Here is a 6,260-nt window from a genome sequence, read left to right as displayed (position 1 = left end):
CCCTCCAGCAGCCCTCAGTCTGTTTCTTAGAGTTAAGAGTCTCTTATGGTTTGCCTCCCTCTCTATTTTCATCTTATCTTATTTTTCCTTCTCTTCCTCTATGTTCATCTGTTCTGTTTCTTTTTCTTTTCTTTTTTTAAAGATTTTATTTATTTATTCATGAGAGACACAGAGAGGCAGAGACACAGGCAGAGGGAGAAGCAGGCTCCCTGCAAGGAACCTGATGCAGGACTCGATCCCAGGACCCTGGGATCACAATCTGAGCCAAAGGCAGATGCTCAACCCCCGAGCCACACAGGCGCCCCCCGTTCTGTATCTTAAATTCCACATATGAGTGAGAGCATGTGGTATTTGTCTTTCTCTGACTGAGTTATTTCACCTAGCATAATACCTTCTAGCTTCATTCATGTCATTGCAAATGGCAAGATTTCATTATTTTTTTTTAGATTTCATTCTTTTTGATGGCTGAGTAATATTCCATTCCATGCATATACACCCATCTTCTTTATCCCTTCATCTGTCGATGGACATCTGGGCTCTTTCCATAGTTTGGCTATTGTCACCATTGCATCCTTCATGTGGCTCCTCCAGTTTGGGACTCCAGCCTTCCTGGAAAACACCGAGGCACTGTTGTCCTTCATCAGTCTTCTCGCTCTGGGTCCCCGGTCTGGTGGCTTCTTCTTCCAGCCAAAGCTCCACCTGGAGGCTTGTCTGGGGGTGGGGCAGGAGTCATTTTCAGCTGCTGGGTGGAGTACACAGTGTCTGGAGGGAGTTGATGCCCAATGCTGCCTTCTAATGATCGCGGTCATCACCAGAGAAACGCAGTGACCCAACACCAGGGCCGTGCAAGTCTCCTGCTAGGGAGACCCAGGCTTATAATTTTTAGACTCTAATTCTACCCTGGGCACCACCAAGAAGGTTGCTTTTTTAGTCCATGAGTCTTGTCTTGGCTAAGAGAGCAGAGGAGGGGATCACCTATGTCCACCCTCAGTGTGAGCCATGAAGGACTACTAGTCAGTGCCTGGTAACCGCCCAACCCCCTCGACTGTGCAACAGGCTGGGATAGCAGTGGGCTGATGCAACCCGCCTCCTTGCACAAGACATCGTGTGCTTATCTGTCTGGGACCAGACCCTGGGTCAGGTGTGGGAGGCCCTTGCAGAGCCCAGTTCCCCCCGGGAAACAGACAACCAGGTAAGCACAAAGCGATGTTGCCTGTGGTCTAGGGGGAGCCCAGGTGAACTTGGAGTCCAGGAAGGCTTTTAGGAAATGATGCTCAGGGCACACCTAAAGGATGGATGAGGCCGGGGGACCCTGTGACGAGCGCAGGGCTGTGGTGGGGACAAAAAATGACCCCATCTGCCTGCAGCAAGAAGAGCCATAGGGCGGGGGGTGAAATGGCCAGAATAAGGAAGCTGGAGATGGAGGCCAGTGTGTGCTGGGTTCCAAGACACGGGTTTAGGAAGAGCTTTAGGTTTTGTTCCAAAGGCAATGAGGAGCCATGAGAGGCTGTATGTAGGGGGAGATGGCAAGAGGGGCTTTGTTTCGGGAAGATCTCTCTGACTGGGGGTGGGGGAGTTTTTGGGGGGGAGTATGAGTACAGGGTGCACTCTTGGAGCCTGGAAGGCTGGTTAGGGGGCAGTGCTGTTACCTGGGGGACAGGGTGGTGGCTTAGCCCAGGCACGGGACAGAGGGCGGCGGGTGGCTCTGAAGGGGATTCAGAAGGCAGAATGAGCTTGATCTTGTGTAGCCGTGGGAGGTAGGGCGTGAGGACGCCTCCTGGCTCTCAGCCTGGCTCCCTGATCCACAGGCCCTGGAGGAGGCTCCAGGGTCAGCGCTTGGGACAGAGGGCCCTCTCGTCTGCGAATCCCTGGGTGTGACCTCTCTGCCTGCTTCCCATCACTTGCCCATTTTCATTTCCTGTGCCTGGGATTTTCCAGCAGCCCCTCTGGTCACCTGGGAGGAAGAGGGCTGGGGAGAAGGTCCCCCACCCCAGCAGCTGGCCCACAAGGCAGGCTGCCCCGGGCTGACGCTCTTCCTTTTCCTCTGGGGGAGCCTGTGTCAGGGCGTCTGGGAACCCTGGAGGAAGGGCAGGGTGTCTCAGCCATGGGGGCCTCTCTTCCCATGCCCTCCTGGACCCAGAGGTCAAGGAGTCCCAGGCCCAGGTGGGGGGCTGGGGAGTGCCTGTTTGGGTCATCTGGACACGTGTGCATGACACCCGGGTGCATGTCCTGCCTGAGGACTCCTGCCTGCGTCTGTGTGTTCCTCCCATTACGCACTTGCCCATTACAGCTGGAGCTCAGACACCACGAGAGCTGGCCTTGAAACCCCCCGCCTGCCCCCATCTCCCCGCAGCTGGCCCTTCACGATGCAGCCTCTGCTCAAACAGCACCTGCCTGGGGAAATCTGCTTCGCCTCTGCTGCCCTCCAAACCTCCCCATGTTTTATTTTCTCTTATATCTGTATTTTCTTGCTGTTCTCTGCAATCATTTCTTGGTTTATACACATTGATCTGTCTCCTGCATTTAACAGATTCTGCATTTAAATGCCACGTTTTAAACAAAGATTTTATTTATTTATTTATGAGAGACACACAGAGAGGCAGAGGGAGAAGCAGGCTCTCTGTGGGGGGTAGGGAGCCCCATGCGGGACTCGATCCCAGGACCCCAGGGATCACGCCCTGAACTGAAAGCAAACGCTCAACCACTGAGCCACCCGGGCGTCCCTGAAAGCCACTTTCACTGGAGAAAGGGGATTTATATCTATTTCCTTTGCCACTAGGCACACCGTAGATGCTCAATAAACATTTGTTGAAAGAAGGAGCAAGGCCCTGCCCTCAGGGGGGCTATAGGGGAGTGAGAGACAAGTAATAGGTTGACAATAGCCACAAGAGTGTCTAACATTTACTCAGTATTTAAGGGATATTTATGGAACGCCTATTGTGCACCAGTGCCATTTTGAACTTTTTGAACTAGGGCTCTGGTAGAGAATGAAGCCGACAGACAACCCAGTTTGGGTGGTGTTTTCAAGTGACAGGGGACAGAGGATAAAACTAAAGACCTGAAGGAGGTAAGGGAGTGAGATGTGCGGATATCAGGGAGAAGAGCAGTTTGGACAGCGGCAACAGCCAGTGCAAAGGTCCTGGGGTAGTACCCCGCCTGGTGTGATGGAGGAGCAAAGAGGAGGCCCCTGTGGCTGGAGCAGAGTGAGTGAGGGGGACAACGGGAGAAGATGAGGGCAGGGAGGGGATGGGAGCAGGATCTTGTGTGCCTTGGGATGACTTGGGCTTTTACCTTGAAGGAGGTGGGAGCCCCGAAGGGCTGTGGGCAGAGGAAGGCAGGACCTGACTCCCCTCTGGAGGCCACTGCAGGGATGAGGGTGAGAGCATGGGGACCAAGGGCAGGGGACTGCACCAGTCCCGGTGGGAGATGATGGGAACTGACCAGGTAAGGCAGTGGGAGGAGGGAAGATGCTTGAATTCTGGGTGCGTTTTGCAGACTGGGCACATGGGGAGATTTGAGATCGGATACAGTGGAAGACTGGACAGACTGCGTGACAAGAGAAAGCCTGTGGGTGAGGACGCTCGGAGGGTTCTGGCCTAGCACCGGGGCGTGCCGGAGAAGGTGGAACTGGGGAACAGGAGGGGCAGGTGCAGCAGGCAAGGTCAGAGGCTGGGTGTCCACCGCGGGGCGGGGAGAGGTGGAAGATGGAGGAGCTGGGGTCCCAGGGAGGGGCCTGGAGGTGCCCCCCGGAGGCATCAGGGCCCCGGGAGTCCTCCTGGCCTCTGTCTTTACCTGGGCAGTAAATAGACCTTGTGGGGAACGTGTGGGAAGACGGGGGGTGGGGTGCAAACGTGCATGAGCCCCTGAGCTCCAGTGCTCGTGTGTGTGGAAGGCTCACTCCGACCCCACTTCTCCTGACTCGCTAGTGGAGTTTGAGCCCCCTTGCCTGCACCTGCCCCAGGCCCCCCTGGGACACCTCTGAATCCTGCTGTCCCCCTAGGCTCTTTCCCCACTTCGGTTCTGTGTTGACCGGTGGCTGGGTTTGAGGTGTTGGCTTCACCTCTGGTCTGGGTGCTCCTGGAGGGAAGGTCGGTCTTGGTTTTATTAGTCCCCCAGCCAGAGCCCCAGAACCAAGCACAGAGCCCCACACATATACAAGTGCTCCACTGACATCTGGGGACATGATTCTGTGTACAGAGCCGGGACTGCGAAGAGGTGGGAGCAACAGAGGATCCTGGGGCTAGAAGACGTGTGGCCACGCTGCGTGTGGGTCCGAACAGAGCTCTGAGTGTCACGTGTGTGCTCGCATGTCTAAGCGTGCATGCCACACGAATCCCTGTGTGCCTGGAAGATGTCTCTGTGTGCCATCCCACATGGGCGCACCTGTGCACACCTGCATCTGTGTAGGTCTGCCCCATGGACACGTGTGGGTGCCTGAGCACGCCTGTGTGTGTGCCCACATGGGTGTATTGGAGTACATCTGAGTGTGTGATCACGCGGGTGTTCATGTGCACCCAAGCTTGTCCGTGTGTGTGTTTGCATGAATATTATTTGAATGTATTCTCGCCTGTGTGCCTACTAATGTGCAAACGTGTACAAACATGTGTGTGCAAGCCCAGAGGAGAGCTTGGCCCACAGAGACTCCGTTTCTCTTCCTTGCCTTGACCTCAGCCCCTCTGCCCTCCCCCTCAAGCCAAATGAGCCTTCAAAGAACCAGCATGGAGTGGAGGAAGTTCCTTCTGGCAGCTTCCAGGCCTCTGGGCCATTCCCAGGGAGGAATCCAGCGCTGATTGGAGTGGGAACAGTCTTCTTGGAAGGGGCCCCCGGCTCCCAGGGATGGGAGCTGGGACCACGCATGCTGGGACATTAGGGGCTGGATCCACCTCCACGACTCCGCTGCCAAGTTCAGACACAGCTCCGGATGATAAACGTGATCCATGGGACAGCTGTCCTGTATCGGGTGGCGCATCTGGAAGTTTATGACACCAAATTCTCAGCGCACTCTGAGGGGCAGTATCAATCGGTCCCTGGTCCAGAGCTAGAGAGACCCAGAAGGGCGGGTGTAACCCAAGCCTGGGTGACTCTAAGCCTCTAGTTCTCAAATGAGGGGGCAATTTCCCCCCCAGGGGACGTCTGTCAGTGTCTGAAGATATTTTTGGTTGACGCACCAGCCAGGGGGATGTGCTTCTGCATTCTAGTGCGTGGATGCCAGAGATGCTACTAAACATCCTATAAAGCACAGGATGCCCCCCCCACCCATGGCAAAGAAGGATACAACCCCAAATGCCAGTTGATAGTGCTGAGGCTCAGAAACATTTTTTTTTTTTGGAAAATATTTTATTTATTCATTCATGAGAGAAACACAGAGAGAGAGAGGCAGAGACACAGGCAGAGGGAGAAGCAGGCTCTCTTCGGGGATCCTGATGCGGGACTTGATCCGAGGACCCTGGGATCACACCCTGAGCCGAAGGCAGATGCTCAACCACTGAGCCACTCAAGTGCCCCTTAATTTATAAACTTTTGATACCTAAAGTGTTGAGTTTTTCACACATCTCCTGGCATTGTGTTTTTTGTGTTTTCATATTGATTTTTAAGATTTCTTGTGGAAAAAATATCCTTTGGCAAATGCATTTCAAACATTCTTTCCTAGCTTTTCTTTTCTCCTTTAACTTAAATTTTTTTTTCAAAAGCTTTATTTATGTGGCTACGCCCCATGTGGGGCTTGAACTCACAATCCCGAGATCAAGACCTAAGCTGAGATTAAGAGTTGGATGCTTGACTGACTGAGCCACCCATGTGCCCCTCTTTTAACTTTTTAAAAGTGGTTTTTAGCCCCCAGAAGTTTAAATTTTCAAAAATCTAGTCAAATATTTCAGTCTTTTCCTTTATTATTTATACTCTTGGTAAATGTATCTTGTATTTTCTTCTAGTGCTACTGCAGTGTTTTTAGGTTTCACATTTTTGTCCATCTGGAATTTATTTGCTTGCGAGAGTTGATGTGCAGGCATGTCAGACTTAATTTTGTTTTTTTCAAATGATGACTCAGTTGTCCCAGGCCCACTTATTGGATGAGTAGCCATTTGCTTTCTGATGTGAAGTTCCTCATTTATAAATACCAAATAATTATCTATCTTTGGGTCTGTGTAAAGATTTTCTGTTCTTTTCTATAGATCTTTTTCATTATCTGTCCCACAGTGACATCTTCATAATATTCTTCCCAACCAGGAATATGTGTGTGTTTAGTATTTTTATACTCCTGA

General features: G+C 52.5%; 1 long non-coding RNA gene across 2 annotated transcripts; it reads left to right on the top strand.

The window, feature by feature from the left end:
• The first annotated feature begins 1,107 nt into the window (after positions 1 to 1,107).
• LOC119864753 lies at positions 1,108 to 5,774 on the top strand. 2 transcript variants are annotated; one of them, XR_005375149.1, is made up of 4 exons: positions 1,108 to 1,192; positions 2,974 to 3,203; positions 3,496 to 3,571; positions 4,198 to 5,774. It is a non-coding gene; the product is annotated as an uncharacterized LOC119864753 (long non-coding RNA). The 2 variants fall into 2 exon arrangements; XR_005375148.1 differs by having other exon boundaries at positions 3,496 to 5,774.
• Positions 5,775 to 6,260: the final 486 nt, after the last annotated feature.

This window comes from Canis lupus, chromosome 20 (assembly GCF_011100685.1).
Source record: "Canis lupus familiaris isolate Mischka breed German Shepherd chromosome 20, alternate assembly UU_Cfam_GSD_1.0, whole genome shotgun sequence".
NCBI classification, from domain to species: Eukaryota; Metazoa; Chordata; class Mammalia; order Carnivora; family Canidae; genus Canis; species Canis lupus.
This window is presented reverse-complemented; position numbering and strand designations above follow the sequence as displayed.